This window comes from Chiloscyllium plagiosum, unplaced genomic scaffold, assembly GCF_037043375.1.
Source record: "Chiloscyllium plagiosum isolate Xiang-an unplaced genomic scaffold, Cpla_swu_hap1 HiC_scaffold_45, whole genome shotgun sequence".
NCBI lineage: Eukaryota > Metazoa > Chordata > Chondrichthyes > Orectolobiformes > Hemiscylliidae > Chiloscyllium > Chiloscyllium plagiosum.
The window spans coordinates 41563785-41582639 of NW_028270183.1; positions in this window are offsets into that span (position 1 = coordinate 41563785).

Consider the following 18855-nt stretch of genomic DNA (forward strand, 5'->3'; position numbering starts at 1 on the left):
TCCTTCTCAACTTTGTGTTCTTTCCTCATATAACATTTATCCACGTACAAGATAGAAGTAAGAAAGAGGATAGGATAGTCCATGCTTGCCCTGGATGAGTGCAGTGTTGAAAAAGTATGGCGCAGGTGAAATACAGCAGATACGGCAGAATCCAAGTAGCAAGAGATGTTTCAGTCATAAACCGCTTGAGGACGACTGCGTGCAGTTCCAACAATTCCGAAAAGCTCAGTAACATCCAGAACAGAGCAGCCAAATGGATCGGCGCCACACGACTGACGCAACAACGACAAATACCCACTCCCTCCACCACGAAACACTCAGACATTAAGTCTGTACCATCTATAGAATGCACAGCAGAAATTCACCAAGGCTCCTTACACAGTAACACTTGCATAAAAAATGGAAAACTGCAGCAGACATATAGGAAACATCCCCCACCACCAAACACTTACTATGCTGTCCTGGAATTAGTCTGTCAATGCTGTAGTGTGACTGGTCAAAGATCTGGATTTCCCTCCCTTTTTATTTGGGTCTGGTGACAGCACATGGGCAATAGTTGTTCAAGGAGGCAGTTCACCTTCACCTACTCCACACAAATTCGGAATCAGCAATAAATGATGACCTTGGCTGGAATGCCAACGTCCGAAGAAGAATGATTATGATATGCTTTGGTGTTATTAAGAGTTCTATTTTACTGAGGTGTTTCTGTTTTAATTCCAGAAGTATTTAAGAGCAGGATTTGCAGTTGGAAAGCTGAAACGAAGCACCATATCACAATCTCATGGATTTGCTCTGTTGAAAGAAGCCTGAACCTCATCGACCATTGATAATGAAAGGAGAAAGCAACACTCACTGTGGAGTGAAATCATTAACGTGTTCTGCCTGTGTGCTGGCGTTCCACCAATCATCTGGCTTCCTGTCGAGACATAAATGGAGGGACCCTGGATAGAAACTGTGTAAATGTAGTGACTGTGGAAAGGATTCAATCACTTGTCTGCCTAGAAAATCCAGCAGTGCAACAAAACTGGGGAAAAGCCATTCAGTTGTTCAGAGTGGGAAGGTATTTGCTCAGTTATCTAACCTGCTGATACACCAGTGGCTTCAGCCGATGGAGAGAACACTTAATTATCCAGAGTTTGGGAAATGCTTTAAACGTTCCCAGGAACTTATGTACAATCAATGTGTTCACACTGCTGAGAAACCATTCCAGTGCTCTCGCAGTGGGAATGGGGTTAGGATGACATCTGATCTGACTTGACATCTGCAAACTCACTGGGGCAATGTCGTTCGCCTGCTCTCAAAGTGGGAACTGGTTCACTTAGTCATTCAGTCTGCTCAGACAACAGCGAGTTCACACTGAGGAGAGACCATTCTGCTGTGTTTTTTGAAGAAATTGATTCCAGCAACCTGCTGAAATGCAAGCGAGTTCGCATTGAGTGAGGCCATTCACCTGCACTGAATGTGTGAATGTATTCTCTCACTTATCAAGCTTGCTGAAGCACCAGCGAATTCACCTTAGCGAGAGGTCAGTTATATGTTCCGAATTTGGGAAGTGGTGCATTGAATTCCTCCATCCTACTGATACACCAACGGATTCACACTGACAAGAAATTTCTTAAATGTCCAGAGTGTGTGAAGTGCTTTACCAGTTCCAATAAACTGAAGTCCCAACAACGTGTTCGCACTTACGAGGTAGCATTCACGTGTTCTCACTGGAGGAATGTGTTCCCAATGTGCATCGGCACAGTTTAATTACTGTATATCCTGCATCAGTGACTGCACTTCACAGGGACTTCAGTTGCTGTGACTCACATTCTGAAATCCTGAATGTGTGAAAATTAATTTGTAAATACAAATCCAACCTTAACAATGAAGAAACGGCCCAAGAACATGGAAGTACATGGAATACTAAATGTTCTCTCTAATCGGACAGAAATCACGGGAAGAAAAGCAATGCATTTCATGTAATCGATCCCTGAACAATTAAACACCAGTTCAATTGAAGAGATTTGTACATCTACAGAGATAAACCACTCCTGAAATAATAAAAAATAGTTCAGTTGAGGATACAAGAACAGCATGGAACTGAACTGCATGAATCGCTATAATATTCAGACCATAAGGGTTGGTCTCTTCATCACAGAGGGAAGTGACTGGGGTTAATTTTACCAGAAGGCCACCAGAACGCAGGCGCAGGAAGAGGTTCTGAAGGACATTCCTTTATGGTACCATCAAACCGTTAATGGGAATGAAGCCATGTTGTTGGTATCACACTGCTCTCAAAATTATCAAACCAGCCACCTAATCTAAAGTGATTTCCCCTCAAGAAAGTGTCACATTTGTGGATGAATCATTGAATCCCTTGATCCACGCATTGCAGATGAACGGCCTCTCCACACAATGTGTTTGTTGGTGTTTCATCAAACCGTTGCTACTCCTAAAGCTCTTCTCATATTCAAGGCATTTAACTTCCTCTCATTGGTGTTGGCAAGCCCATATCTGATGAGATTGGAGAACTGAGTGAACCCCTTCCAACACAAGGAGCAGGTAAAATGTTTCTCCCTTGTGTGAATCTGTTTGTGCTAATTGAGTACACATGACCAAGTGAATCTTTTTACACACTCAGTGCTGGTGAACGGTCTCTCACACGCATTGCCACGCTTTTGTATTTGAAGCTTTGCTGACTTGCTAAATCCCTTGTCACACACAGTGTAGACGTGTAGTCTCTCTCCAGTGTCAACTCGACTATGTGACTTTTGGTTGGACGGTGAAGCTTATCCCTTTTCAAACAGAGCAGACAAAGCTTATCTCCCTGTGTTGGAGACGTTTGTGTGACATTCGGTTGGATCCTCAGGTGAATACATTCCTTTCCATGGAACACATGAATGACATCTCCCACACGTGAATAATTTGGTGTTGACATTAAACCTTCGGAATTAAAACTTTCAAAGATCTTCCAGTGTTGCCCCACACTCAGGGAAAAGGCCCCTTGTCAGTGTAAAGCCACGGGTGTTACACGAAGCTAGATGACAGATTAAATCCCTTCCCACACGCGGAGCAGGTGAACACTCTCTCCGCAGAATGTCTGCGTCGATGAGCTTCCAGCTGGCCTGGGTAGTTGTAATCATTCCTGCAATCCGGATATGGCCATGTTGCCATTCTGCTCAGATATGTCCAGTTTGGATGATCTATCGAATCTTTGCCCATTAACGGAAAATAAGTATGACTTCAATATCTTTGGATTTTTTTAGAACTCTATTTGTATAATGTTAATTATTCCTGCAGTCAGTTCACTGTAACACGCACACGTGTGTTTGTGTGTGTGTGTGTGTGTGTGTTTATGTGTGTCTGTTTTGTGTCTGTGTGTGTGTGAGAGAGAGAGAAGTTGATGGGTGTGTGCCTATGTATGTGTGTGTGTTGGCGCTTTTTCACTCACACTGGTATTTGAAATCTTCTTCCCACAGACGTAGCAGATAAACATGTTCCGTTCATGTTCTGATGAATTTAGTGACACTGTTGGATCTTTATATCACGTTTAATTTGATTCACTCATCTTCAATTCTTTCAGTTTATTATTCTGTCAAATGATTTCCAAATATTATCGTTTTCCTCTGAGGGAAGATCTCAGAACAAACAAATCCAATTTCAGACAGACATCTTTCCTCTATTGCAATTTCCCTTCAAAACAATTGATGCAATCATATTGGGAGATGCAAAAAGCACTACCAAAAGCAAATTAACGACATTCCTGAATAAATAAGGCTGTTGTTCACAGCTTCTCCGTGGCATTGGGTGCCCTGAGGTGTCAACATTTGGTGGGATCGACCTCGCGAAATGATGAACAGCACAATCTTCCTGTCCATCAGGATGTCACACAGGAGATGATACCATTTGCTACTACTGTATATCAGTGCTATAGAAAATGAATGGTGAAGGTTGTGAGCAATCAAAAGTGCTGTTTTGTCCCAGGTGTTGACAAGCCTATTGCGTTTTTGAAGAAGTATTCAAGCAGGAAAGTGGTGGGTATTCCATATCTCAACTGGCTTACATGTGGTAGATGGTGGGCAGTCAGGGAGTAAGTTGAGCACTGAGAGATTTTCAAACGCTGCCCTGATCTTGCATCAACTTTATTTGTGTGTTTGTTCTTGTTCCGTTTCTAGCCAACAGTAAACCCCGAGGATGCTGCTCTTGGAGGATTCAACAATGATGTTGCCATTGAATATCAACAAAGGATACTCAGATTGTCTCTTGCTGAAGATGGTCATTACAATTCACATACGTCATATGACAGTTACTTGCCACTTGTGCAGATTTTATATGCTCTCCATGTCTTGCTACATTTGGATGTGTGACTTTTAAGAAAAGTTTTCAGCTCAGGTTGAGGACAGATAGTAAATTTGCTCTCAATGAGAATAATCCGACTGGCTCAGCGAGCAAACTTACAATCTGGACATTTGGATATGTGCTGCTTCAGTATCTGAGCAACTGAACATGTTGCTGAGTGTTGCACAATCGTTAACGGACATTCCCACTTCTGAAGGGAAAGTTATTGACGAAACGGACTCCACACTGAGTAACTCCACGCTAACTAAGAAGTCCTGGATTCTCAAGTCCCAAATGCTTTACAAGTCTGACATAACACGTCTGAACAGGTTGATTAAAAATGCCACCTGCAGATGAACCCGAGGATTAGACTGCTGTTTGTTATAAATGCCACCTGTGGATGAAGCTTCTGTAAAGCTATCGCCCGGGACACTGCACAACCCGCGAAAGGGTTCTGTAGAAGTTGCTCGCTGGACTGAACTTGTTAACTGTTTCTCTGACCACATATACAGCATGACCTGCTGAATATCATCGGCTCTTTCTGTTTGGTCTCAGATTTTCAGCAGCTGCAAGAATCAGCATCAGGCCCCGCCCTGTACTATGACGTCACCGCCCAACCCGCGCATGCGTCCAGTTCGCTGGCCAATATGGGCGTGATTCACCTCGGACCTGCAAATCATTTCCTTATAAGTTATTTTTCAAGCTGCTCGGTGTCACTGAATGGCATTATTAACGGTCTTGGTCTCAATCCCTCCCTCCAGCTCTAGCAGCCTTACCGTCTGTAAAAGCTCATCTCTCCCATTGAGCACGGAGGTAAAGCTGTTACTGGAATGCGCCACCCTCGACTGTGGTGAGTAGAGAGGGCATTCATCACCACGCGAAATACTAGATAGTTACCCTGCCATTCAATTAAATTGTTACAGAAGATTGCTTTGATTCATGAATAATTTTCTCTTTCCTGCATTACAACCCTGCTACCAAAATAATCTTTGGAAGAACAAAACTGGAGGACAGAATGACATCCTAAAATTGGATGCATCTATCAAATCTCTCAGCCCTTCTCCACAACATAACCTTGCCATTAATATACTTGAAACCTCAAATCATTGTGTAAATTCCCATCGTGAACTGATGGCGATCTATATTAGAAACTACTTTAACAGGTGGATGTTTAGCACACAATCCAAGCGATATATTTGTTTCATCTGAATATCTCTCAACATATTTCTTTGGTCATCTCATTGTACAGAGAAGCGGAAGATATGACAAGTGAAGTTTCTTTCTGATTCCAGTTCTGTGCTATCTTTTCAGCTACAAGATCCAGCCATAGAGTTTAGATCGAATTACGATGAAATTGATTCAGAGATGAATATTATTGAACATCATCTAAAATTTAGTACTTATCTGATTTATGGGTCAGGTTTGGTATGATCCCCTTAAATGTGGATCTGAATTCATGTGATTCCATTGCTCTGTTCATCCCGGTCTTTCATGATAACGTCTCTGCCATTGTCTAAACTGCGGTACCATCATCAATGAGAATTTTAAACCTATGTGATAGTTTATTTTGCTTCGAGTCATTTTTAAACGAGGGTCTCATACCTGCAAGTCCCTAAGGTATGTGCCACCAGTTTATTCCACTCATATACGTGGCATCCCTCACAAACGCTTGCATTTATTCTTGGTGCTCCCTCTTACACACGCTATTGCCTTCTCACTCACCCCTCAACCAGGGCCTTTTCTCTGTCTTTCATCCCTGAAAGGCCAGAGTCTGCTATAGATTCAGATCCTTCCTTAATGGATATTGTTAAAATAGTTACGTAGAGAAAGAAACAATACTGCACAGGAACAGGACCAAGATGTTGTGCTGAACACGACTCCAAATTTAATTAATCCCGTCTGCATCCTTTTGTTCTGTTTCCCTTCAACCCTTGTAGAGTCTTGTGCTTATCTAAAAACCACTTCAAAGCCCCTGTCGTCTATGCCTCCACAACTACCCATGATAGCATGCTACAGATTCCTACCACTTCTATCGCAAAAAAAACCTCCCCTCAAGTCTTCACAACGTTTTGTCTGAATAAGCCACCCTATGTCTTTCACTTTGATTGGACATGACAACTCTCTCTATCTGTGTCACCTCCTCCAGTCACTCCCTCCCTCCCAATCTCTGTAGCCTCCTCCACCACTGCAACCCTCCCTATAGTTATTACCTCCTCCAGTTATTCCAAACCACCTGTCATTTAACTTTTTCCAGTCATGACAATGTCAGAAGTAATGGTGTGAAAGCAGGAACCGGTTAGGAAGTTAGATGAACAGTCGTGATTTTATTGGACATTGGGTAGATTCGTGATACTGAATGGCATACACCTGCACCTCTATGTAACATTCTGTCTCCATGAATCCCTTCACACCCTACTACACTCCCTATTTGTTAAACCAACACAATCTCCTCACAATGCAACTTCCCCAGATTACTGCTTATCCTACAATCCCTAAAATCCTCCCAATATGTTTCCTCCTCCAGCCCAACACCTTCCATATCTTTCTAACTTTCTTTGGTTGCAATAGCACTCTCTATCTCTGTAGCATTATACACCACAGCATCTCTAACTTTCTGTGCTCGTGCAATTCGTGTAGCGACCCTGCCTCTGTTACATTAAGCCACAAACTGAGAACTGTTCCTAAGACTTTCTGTCTCTCTTACCTTCTGCTCCTTCAAACTTCCATGTCTGATTATTTTTTAGTTCATCAGAACTTCCTGTCTCTGCAACCTGCACCAGCCTCTGTAGCGCTCCTTCCATCTGTAAACTCCTCCGTTCCTTGCAACACTCCTTGTGTCTGTACATACCTTCAACTCTTATATCAATCCCCATCTGTAAGGCCTGCTGCCATCCCTTCATATTCGGTGGACCACTGTCTCTCGAACCTCCCACAGGTGCTGCACCTCCTTCGTAAAATCTGTAAACCTCTCCAGATGCAATAAAACTCCACAATCTCTGTTTGCTCCTCCACTACCCATAACACTCCCAGTACCTCAATCTTTCTCTCTTTATGTGTAACTCTGCAACTTGACCGCTGTGTTTTTTGTTTCTGTCCTTAAAATTTCCCTCTTTCTGTAAATGCTGCATCCCCTCCAAACTTCCCTGTCTCACTAAACTTCTGCGATTCATCCATCCCTTCAACGCTACCACAGCCAATTGCAATACATTATCGCCTCCCTAAATACTTAAGGATGCAGCCGCTGGACTGTGTACAAGAGCAAATAAAATAATTCAGAGACTTACTACGCTTTTCTGCCTGTACCAACTCCTCAAATCCCTACAACTCATCATGTGTCTATAATCTCATCCAGCCCTGACAAACCTCCCTTACTTGCACATCTTCATGAACAGAGGTTTCTTGAACAACTGCAGCTTCTGCAGTGCTCCATAAAACTTTACACCCTCGAGTCACTACAAGTCGCTTAAGTGTGACATCAAAAGACTCTAGTACCTCCAACTCCCTGTCTGTCATTTTTCCCTTTGTTCAGGTATTCATATTTCTGTTACCATCTTACCACAAGCCGTTTATACCTTACAGAGCTTCAACTCGAGTAAACACTTTAAACAGGAAGAATCTATCATGTGCTTCCTTTGTCTATTCAGTTCTGGCAGTTCCGCCTATACCTGTGGGTGGCACGGTGGCACAGCAGTTAGCACTGCTGCCTCACAGCGCCAGAGACCCGGGTTCAATTCCCGCCTCAGGCGACTGACTGTGTGGAGTTTGCACGTTCTCCCCGTGTCTGCGGGTTTCCTCCGGGTGCTCTGGTTTCCTCCCACAGTCCAAAGATGTGTAGGTCAGGTGAATTGACCATGCTAAATTGTTAGGTAAGGGGTAAATATAGGTGCATGGGAGGGCCGCGCTTCGGCGGGGCAGTGTGGACTTGTTGGGCCGAAGGGCCTGTTTCTACACTGTAAGTAATCTAATCTAGACCTTCCAGTAACCTCCATCAGACCCTGCAGCTCTCCCTCCCCCTTCATATACTTCGTACCGTCCTCGACAGCGCTCTCAATCACTGTAATACCCTCTATGCCATCTAATTCACCTCCGCTTGTCTACTGTTGTCTCGATACAAAAGCGATCCTTTGAGGCAGAAGTGCGGATTGGGATTTTGTAATTATCAGCTGAGGCTTGAGGTCTACCGTTACCTAGGAGTCCCAAGGGCAGAGATCGTGAGAGCGACCAGCACTGAGTGGGAGAAACTAAATCGACAAGGAGGATCGAGGTCGATGAATAGTTGCAGTTGGTGAAGCAGCAGAGCAGGAGTCTCCAAATCAGCACTGAGTGAACATCTGAGGGAGCAACTTGAGCAAAGGTTTGACACTAACTCAGACCTGGGAGATATTGCAACAGCAAATTGGGAGGATCGGAGTTAGCACTGAAGGTTGAGGACTTATCATACCTGGGAGTCACAGCGACAGAAAATATGCGTGTGAGCAGAGTGGACTGGGAAATTGAGAAGTACACGGACCTGGGAGTCACAGATACGGGAATACTGTAAAGGAGCAGAGCGAAGTGGGAGCTGGGGATTACACGTACCTAGGAGTCACTGAGATGGTGACACTTTGCGGGGGCAGAGTGGAGTGAGAGCCGGAGAGCTACACGTACCTAGGAGTCACAAAGACGGTGGCCTTGTGAGGGAGCAGAGTGGAGTTCGAGCTGGAGGATTTCACGTACCTGGTAATCAAATACACGTCTTCCTGTTGCTGAGAGTTGCTTGCACTGAGGTTGAAGGAAACACGAGGGGCATCACAGAAAACAAAAACCTGAAAGTTCATTTTCGGAAAATCTCTTCATAGTGACTGTCTCTAAATTTAGATTACTTACTTACAGTGTGGAAATAGGCCCTTCGGCCCAACAAGTCCACACCAACCCGCCGAACCGCAACCCACCCTGACCCATTCCCCTACATTTACCCGTTCACCTAACACTACAGGCAATTTAGTGGGGCCAATTCACCTAACCTTCACATTTTTGGACTGTGGGAGGAAACCGGAGCACCCTGAGGAAACCCACACTAGCACGGGGAGAATGTGCCAACTCCACACAGTCAGTCACCTGAGGCGGGAAATGAACCCGGGTCTCTGGTGCTGTGAGGCAGCAGTGCTTACCACTGTGCCACCGTGCCGCCCTCGCGAGTCACTTTAGATTTATCTCTTCTGAAAAAATGGTTTTACTCAGTTTTACCAGGATTGAAGTAAAATTTTGAGTCAACTTAACAATATAAGTTCAGTAAACTACCGTTGAATAGGGCTAAGAATCTTAATGTTATGACATAAGTCGAGGACAACATGGTATTACAGGTCAGTCACATGGAAAATGCGTTCTGATTCATTGGTAATTCATAGCCGCTGCTGGCGACTTGTACGAACACCAGAGTTTGGAGCTCAAACCACGATGAGATTTTATAGTGCACCTGTGACACTGAGCGTTAGGTGGATCACACTGCCGAGATAACAGATAGGAATATGGAAGGGATGATGTGATCAGTGAGTCCAGCAGAAACAGTCAACGGACACAAAAATCCTCAGGAGTCACTCACAAATCAGATTTCCAGTTTGATAGCTCATGCATCCGCAGGCTGCTCAGGGGAGCGCAGGCCGATCAATGTTTGCGCAACCAGAAGCAGCCTGATTATACAGGAGGGGAGAGAGAAGGAAGGAATGTCGATACTCCAAGGGGTTTGATTATGTTGATGAATATGCAAGCGTTTCTCTGGCTGGCAATGTAACTCTGCCATGGTGGAGTCAAGAATATCACTGCATCTGCAGTTTATTAATCTGGGGGACAGTGAGCAGCTGGAGCTCATGTTCATGTTGGTAGGAATGAAATGGGTAGGAAGGATAAAATGGGAATCCGAATTTCGGGAGGTTGGTGGATGTTGAGGAAGCAAGACCTCAAAAGTAGCAATCGTGAAATACTCCGATTGCCGTGTACAAGGCAGTAAAGAACTAGGAAAGTTAAATGAATCAAAGATGGAAAGATGAAGCAGCAGGAGAGGTTTCAGATTCCTGGGATATTTGGGATGGGTTTTAGGAAAGATAGCAACTTCAGAAGCTGGGCAGGTTCGCTAATGACAGAGTTGGGACTGATTTCCTCGTGGGGTATTTGGGAGATTTTTAAACTAACTTGGTGAGGGTATGGGAACCGGAAGTGCATAGTAGTGGAGACGACCAGGATTTTCACAATACTTGATGCATCTGGTACTAATCTACAACATCAGGTTTAACAATGGACGATGGAATAAGAAAGTAAGTCCAAATTGTAGTTACTCTCCATCGATTGGATTCATGGAGTTCGGGAACCCACAGATGTAGTTTAGTGTGTGGAATTCTGATGATGGAAGTGTAATCAAGAGTTGGCTCAAGGAATGGTAGGACTCGGTGTTAAATATTGCTGTGTATAAAGTTTTCCGAAGCAACAGAAAAAAAGGAATGATGAAGGGTAGAATTATTGCTTTTGGACAGAGTCAGTAGTTGTCTCCGAGCGAAAGGTGATCCCGCCAAGATAGTATGTATTTATCGAAAACTACAGGACAATAAGTATGCATTTACACTGTGAGTAAAGTCTGCCGGCCACCGACTAGTGGAAATGATGGAGATAATTAATTTTCAGGGAAATTTGAGCGCGATGGTAACACTAACAGCAGTCATATTGAGAAACTTAAATTATCCAGATATAAACTAACATGCTGCTAATGTCAAGGCAGTGAGGTGCAAGTGTGCCTTGGATTGCATGGAGAAGAGTTCATTGTAGGAGTATGCGTTCAGCCCTAGAAAGAATCCATGGTTGGACCTGGTCATTGTAAAAGAGATGTGGTAACTGGATCCTGTGTCAATTACAAACATTCCAGAACACAGCACTCATTTGACTTTAAATTACAGGATGATGGTAGACAATGATATGCGTTAGCTGACTGCAAGAAAAGTCAATAGACAGGAAGCAGCTTTAATGGTACAAGAATGAAGCAGGAATTTCAGACTGGAACACCTGGTTGTCCACAAAGTGAAAAACTGAACAATGGGCTCCCTGCAAAGAAGATATGGTTTTGGTTAGTCCAGGAATAATTCCTCAAATACAAAATGCAGGATAATGATACCCAACGCTTCCTGGATGACGTTGAAGATTACAATAGAATCGGTGTCAACGAGGGAATCGAATTGTGGACCAGGAGGAATGCTGAAGTTTCAGAGTAGAGGTGGTAGTCCGGGGAGAATTAAGGGAAACCGATTAACTTTTTTACAAAAAAGAACAAAGCGGATTTATGAGGGCAGAGTGGCGGACATGATGTATATGGACTTCAGTAAGGCGTTCTCCAAGTTTCCCCACAGTTCGGTGATTTGTTCACAAGTTTCGATGTCATGGAATTCAAGGAGAACTAGCCATTTGGATAGAGAACTGGCTCAAAGGTAGCAGTCAGAAGGTGGTGGTGGAAAGTTGTATTTCAGACTGGAGACCTGTGACCAGTGGAGTGCCACAAGGTTCAGATTACTTTAGATTACTTACAGTGTGGAAACAGGCCCTTCGGCCCAACAAGTCCACACCGCCCCGCCGAAACGCAACCCACCCATACCCCTACATTTACCCCTTACTTAACACTACGGGCAATTTAGCATGGCCAATTCACCTGACCTGCACATCTTTGGACTGTGGGAGGAAACCGGAGCACCCGGAGGAAACCCACGCAGACACGGAGAGAACGTGCAAACTCCATACAGTCAGTCGCCTGAGTCGGGAATTGAACCCGGATCTCTGGCGCTGTGAGGCAGCAGTGCTAACCACTGTGCCACCGTGCCGCTCAGTGCTGGGTCCACTACATTTCATCATCTATATAATTTTTCAACGTGAGCATAAGAGGGGGACGTTAGTAAGTTTGTAGATGAGTCCAAAATTGGAGGTGTAATGTATAGCAAAGAAGGTTACCTCAGAATAAAACGGGATCTTGATCAGATGAGCCAATGGGCTGAGAAGAGGCAGATGACGTTTAGTTAGATAAATGCGAGGTGCTCCATTTTGAGAAAGCAAATCTTAGCAGGACTTATACACATAATGGTAAGGTCCTCGGGAGTATTGCTGAACAACGAGACCTTGGAGTGCAGATTCATAGCTCTTTGAAATTGGAGTGAGCAGGTAGAAAGGATAGTGAAGAAGGCGTTTGGTATGCTTTCCTTTACTGGTCAGAATATTGAGGGCCAGAGTTGGGAGGTCATATTGCGGCTCGAAAGAACACTGGTTAGGCCAGCTTTGGAACATTGCATTCTATTCTGGTCTCCTTCCTATCCGAAAGGTGTTTTAAAAGTTGAACGTGGTCAGAAAAGATTTGCAACTATGTTGCCAGGGTTGTAGGATTTGAGCTACAGCGAAAGGTTGAATAGGCTGGGGCTGATTTCCCTGGTACGTTGGATGCTGAGGGGAGACCTTCTAGATGGTTATACAATCATGAGCGGCATGGATAGGATAAATAGACAATGTCTCTTCTCTGGAGTGGGCTGGAGATACTGTACTAGAGGTCATCGTTTTAGGGTGGGAGGGGATAGATGTAAAAGAGACATAAGGGGCAATGTTTTCCTGCAGTGGGGGGTATGTGTATGGAATGAGCTGCGAGAGGAACTGGTAGAGGCTCGTACAATTGCAACATTTAAAAGGCATCTGGATGGGTATATGAATAGAAACACTTTGCAGGGATATATAGGCTGGCTGCTGGCAGGTGGGATGAGATTGAGTTGGGATATCTGGTCGGTATGGACAAGTTGCTGTACATCTCTATGACTCTGACTCCACGAAAGCCAACGCAGATCTGTCCGAGATTCCGCTGTGGGTTCCTCATAATGAGCGTGGTAAAAGATGAAGTAAGGCTGGTTGAACACTGGAAAGAGGATTGAAACTGTGAAGAAAGAGCAAACGACAAAGAGTCACTGGTAAAGTACAATATCGAGGAGGAAAATGTGTATGGATTGGGCTACGAAGCACGTTTCACTGTATTTTCCTTGATATGTATGGCAGTAATTTCATTTATGCATTCGTTCATTCTTGGAATATAAATGACTGCATCAGTAGGGATAAAAACAACGACTGACTGATAGGAAACCAGGAGGAATTTTCAGAATTTTTTTTTTCAGGCTGGAGGACGACTTTCGGTGAAGTTCTAGAGGAGTCAGTTTTGTTACCCTCATTCTTTTTGATACGTATGAATGATGTAGGGCTGATGTGCAGCGAACCACTTCAAAGTTTACAGTAGACACAGGGCTTAAGGAAATTGGAGAATTCCGTAAAGAAATGGACAAGCTGCTCGAGTGAGTGGGGAGATAATACATGAAGGTCGACGTAGAAAAGCAAGAGACAATGCAGTTTGCTGGCAAGAACATTAATAGAAAACACAAAATATGTTGTAAAATCTGAAGGAGTATTGAAGGGAAGGACTAATTTATATTTTTGCACAGATTATTAAATTTGACAGGACATTAAACATAAGTAAAGCATGGAGTATTCCTCGTATTATAAGGATTGAGGTAGAGTACAAGAGCAAGGAGGTTGAAGTTGTATCAAACGCATGTTAGACCTCAACTGGAGTATTGTACACATTTCTGTTTGTCACATGATAGGACATATGTGATCACGTTGGAAAGGACGATGAAGTGATTTACGAGAATGGTTTCATGGATAAGAAACTTCAGTTATGAAGTCAGACTGAAATCGTTGGAAAGAAGGTGGCGAAGAGGAGATCTCATGGATTTTTTAAAACTCATAGACATGCTGACGAATGTACACCGGACAAGTCTGCTCCCGCGCATAAAGGGAACAAAAATGAAAAGGCACAGATTTAATGTGATGTACGAAAGAAGCAATATTGATGTAGGTCAGAATTTGTTTACACGACAAGCAGTTAGAGAACACTTGGATGTGATGTCGATCCATGTTCAATGGAAAAAGCATTCAGGAGGGGATTTGATAATTATTGTGATTAATACTAATGTGCAATGCTATGGGGGGAAGCAGGAGATCAACACTCAATCATGCGTTCATTTGAAGAGCTGGTGCAAACATGATGGGCCAAATAACACCATTCTCTGCCGTAACGTCTGTGTGGTTCGGTGTGATGACTTTCAGAGTCCTGAAACTCCAATATTGTCCCCTGTCAGTAATCTCATTGATCGTTGACAACATGTTTCTATATAGACAACGGTCATCAACCAATGCACCCCTCCTTATCTCAATTACTCATGCAGGCCATTTCAACTTTCTTTCTCTGGAATCACCAGCAGTCACTATGTTTCAATTCTCAAGTCCTCACTGCTCCCCTCTTCTCTTTAACTTCCCCGATCCACAGAAAGATTCCAAAGTTTGTAATTTCTTCCAGTCCACATCACCACCAGCAATCTCACTAACTCGCTCCAGCCCTGACAAATCTTATTATCTCCATAACCTCCTCCAGCCACTACAGTGTTCATTATATCTACAACTTTCTCCAGCACCTGCAACTCTGCACATCACTTTGACTTCCTCCGGGTTCTACAGTTTTCCCTTTGAATGCATAACCAGATGTGTAACTTGCTCTAGTCCCTACATTGCTCCCGATCCTCTAACCATCGTCTGCCCCGTTACAGTTTCCTATTTCTCCAACCTCCACATCACTCCCTGTCTGTGCAAATACCTCAAGCCCTCCCTGTCTCTAAAATTTCTACCAAATGTAAGACTCCCCAATATATCTATAACTTCCATGAGTACCGACAGTTTGTCTGTCTCCAAAACCTTTTTCCTGCTGCTGCAACCCTCAGCTATCTTGATAAAATCCCCCAATAGAAGTATTATTCTTTTCAGTAGAACCTCACTTATAAATCTCCTGCAGTTCCAATGCAATGTTGGGTTTCTGTTTCCGGAAGCTCTCAATTTAATTCTCTTCCACCCAGAAAGTCGTCTGCTATCTCTTACAAAATTCAATTCACCGGTATGTTTGTGACCTACTCAATGAGGCGGAGAGATTTTCGTGACTGGGAATCTTTGTGGGGTTTGGCCTATATTACAGAAGTAGGAATGTATACAGAAACAGGAGGTTTTACAGACGTCGGTCGGATTGTAGAACATTAAGCATATTACAGAGATTGGCAATTTGTAGGCTCATAGGAAAGAATCTGGGATTTACCTGGTTGGCTGTGGCCTTTAAAAGAAAATCGCTATTGATCTGCAAATGCATAGGCCCACTATCAAGCCTGGAACGTCCCTTTTCTGACAGTGGAACTACATAATGGAATATATACCAGGAACTGAATGGCCACAGGCTTGGGAGAGAGTCTGCCATCTTCCTGATTGGATTTGGGAGCTCAGTTCCAGGATAGGTGAGAGCAGCTGACCCTGTTCAGGCAAGAGAGAGAGCCTGGTATCTTCCTGATCTCATTGTGAGACTTCGTGCCAGATTGGATGTGGGTAGCTATAAATGCCTCATGCACAGTTCTGAATTTAAATTCCTTCTGTGTCTTTAACTTGATGGAACTCCAAAATTAAACCGTTACAACAGAAATAACTCCTTGCAGCAACAAACCCCACGTATCAATACTTGACAAGCGGTCAACTGAACAGAAACTCAGATCTCTGGTACTGCTCCCAGCATGTCCTTCTTCACTCTTCATTGAGTTGTAGACTGTATGATTCTGCTGTTATTGATGGCCCACTGCACCTCAAAGACGCATTTGGTAGTTCCACGATCTGCTGAAGGTCTTTCCCATTGAGTACACAGCAGTCTACATAACATAGTGAAGGTCTACAAAATGAGGCCATGGCCCTTCCTCCCCACAAGGACTGTGTAGTGGCAACTATTACCGCTATATTATTTAGAATCGTATATCTGAAGCAGTGCGGATTGGTGATAATGTGGTCAATTATATGTTTCCATTTCATGGATTCCCTTCTAACATTCTGCAGAGCAGTCTCGCAGCCACAGGATCCAACATCAATGCTGAGCGCTATATTGACTATCTGGCAACAAACATGATTATGTTTCAGGTGAAAACAATTGATATGAACAATAATTAAATTACCAGAGTGCGCACCTAACTATATTACAAAATTCAGGGACAGTAGTGAACAGCTAATTCGTGTTCAGATCACACCATCTTGCAGTCAGAAAATCTGTTAGAAATGACTTTGAAAATAACCTGAATTCAGACACAGTGCTACAGCGCCTCACCACTCCCTCCTGAACACTGGCCATCTTCAATATCTGTCCAGAGAGCTTCCAAACAAGAATTGCACAGTTAGTCACACAACCGTGGGCGGCAGTGGGCGGCACGGTGGCACAGTGGTTAGCACTGCTGCCTCACAGCGCCTGAGACCCAGGTTCAATTCCCGCCTCAGGCGACTGACAGTTTGGAGTTTGCACATTCTCCCCATGTCTGCGTGAGTTTCTGCCGGGTGCTCCGGTTTCCTCCCACAGTCCAGAGATGTACAGGTCAGGTGAATTCGCCATGCTAAATTGCCCGTAGCGTTAGGTAAGGCGTAAATGTAGGGGAATGGGTCTGGGTGGGTTGCCCTTCGGCGGGTCGGTGTGGACTTGTTGGGCTGAAAGTCCTGTTTCCACACTGTAATGTAATCTACGTTCAGCAGTCCCTGGACGAAGACATTTCTCTTCATCTCCGTCGCATACCCTTTGATTGTGACTTGTGGCTTTGCGTCATTATTCTCAGTTCCCCCTTATACAACCAATTTGCATTCATGAAACTACTGTCTTTTTTAATTCCATGATGAATAACTTTACCGTGGCAAAGAAAACGGTGACTCACACCTCTGCCTTTTGTGTGAGGGACGTGATACTACTCAGTAGTCTTGGAACGTTTCCCACAAGTTGTACTCTTGTGTAAGGTTGTTGACGAAGTTAAAAAGGGTTTTTGCATTGATGAGTTATTTTTCATCAAGTGTTGTATCGAATATCTGGGTAGCTGTACGTCTTGCAATTGATAATTCTAACATCATCTTGATTTAAAATGGGATTATTCATTGAATAATAACCAGAAATAAAAAGGTTGAGTTGAAATTACAGTGAGCTGGTATTCCTTCGAGGTAATGCTCACTCTCAGCTGACCTTCACTAAATTCTTCCACGACTGAGGCTGCAGGCACATGTTGCTTTAACCCCTGCTTTCTTTCTCTCCCGAGCCAATATCTGAATAGGATGGCAGAGGAAGGATGCTGATTGGAGCGGGTCATAGCATCACAGAGATTTAAACACAAAAATGGCCGTTCGATCCATTCTGTGTGAATTCAGCTCCGTTGTAGTCTTAGCGTATACACTCTCCCTTACTCATAAACTAAGGTTAAACCGTGAACCTAATTCTAGAATACTCAGTCATCAGGAACAGCTTTCGCTCACTTTACCTTATCTTGTCTTCTTTGACGTTTAGAAGCGACTCACACCGATTCTCCCATTCTCCAGTAATTATCGGCCTAACCTAAATAAATGAACAAACTGCTGGTTCGGAAGATCTGGAATGACAAAGGAATGGCAGTGGAAACTCAAGATTCTGGCAGTATTTGTGCAGAAAAAAACAGAGTTAATGTTTCGAGTCAACTCACCTTGTTCTGACTAAATCTGTGAACTCTGCTTGCTCGCCAAGGATTATCGATACTGACAGAGGTTATCCAGCATTTCTGCACTTTGTTACATTCCAATGCAACCAAGTATGTCTCCACATGTCAACAAGTGCCATTCCAGGAATTATTCTGGTAGATTTCTGTTGCACTCCCTCGAAAGTGAGAAAGTCGCTCCTATGATATTGAGACCAATAATTCACACAGTCCACCGGGTGTGCTCTTAACAAAGCCCGGTACAATTGTAGCAAGACATCCCCTCTTATGTTTAGAATCTTTTCACAAAGCGAACAATGAATTTAATCTGCATAATTGCGAGAGTAATTGGAGAGGGCAAAGAAGGAATGGAAGAGATGATGACCCTGAGAAGCAGAGATGAACAGAGGGTTATTGGTGCACATGCCCCCAGGATCTGGAGGTAGTAGGTGAGATTAATAAAGCCATCAAGAAGGGATACGGAGCACTTACCTGCGAAACAATTGAAGAGAGCTCGGAAAAAGCAAAAACGAAATGCCTCATCAGTGGTAATCTCTCGATTACATCAGTGCCACATGTCATTGAGGGGGAAAAGAGGAGGATATGCAATGAGAGCGTGAATAAAAAATTTGGTGCAAAGGGCAGCAATTCAGAATTTTAGATCATTGGGATATTTCCTAGGGCTCAGGTAACCTATTCAAAAGGGATGGAATGCGTCTGAATTTCAGGGAGACCACGGTCGGGGCTGTCAAATTTGCTCGTGATAAAAGGGGTGGTTTTAACTGGATTGGCAGCGGATGGAATCTTCAGCAGCATGAAGGCAAATGCAAGCCTGAAAGGAGATCCATTTGTCAGAAACAGTAAAGAGACATGTCAGGTTGTAATATGACAGAGTGCAAGGAACGCCTTTGGATTAACGTACCTCTGTTTCAATGCAGGA